Source organism: Sinocyclocheilus rhinocerous, unplaced genomic scaffold, assembly GCF_001515625.1.
Source record: "Sinocyclocheilus rhinocerous isolate Xijiao unplaced genomic scaffold, SAMN03320098_v1.1 scaffold464, whole genome shotgun sequence".
NCBI lineage: Eukaryota > Metazoa > Chordata > Actinopteri > Cypriniformes > Cyprinidae > Sinocyclocheilus > Sinocyclocheilus rhinocerous.
The window spans coordinates 365-673 of NW_015627918.1; positions in this window are offsets into that span (position 1 = coordinate 365).

The following is a 309-nucleotide window of genomic DNA, read 5'->3' on the forward strand; positions in this document are numbered from 1 at the left end:
TTTGGCTTGGCAGGCATGACGTGAGCAGACTTTTGGGAAGTGTCATGTTCCTTCTCCATGACACCCACAGTGTAAGCAGACCCACTCAACCTCAATCCAAAGTCTATGTACTGTTCAAGTGACCAGTGTGGGGTATTGCGTGGCATTAATTGTGAAATGTTTTTGTCCAAACCAAAACGGAAAATGTCTTTAAGGAAAGTATTGTTGAAGTCTACCAAATGACACAATTTACAAAAGTCCGCCACATAATCCTCAATGGAGCGATTACCTTGACGGAGGCAAACTAGGCGATCTGCTGGGTTCATTTTG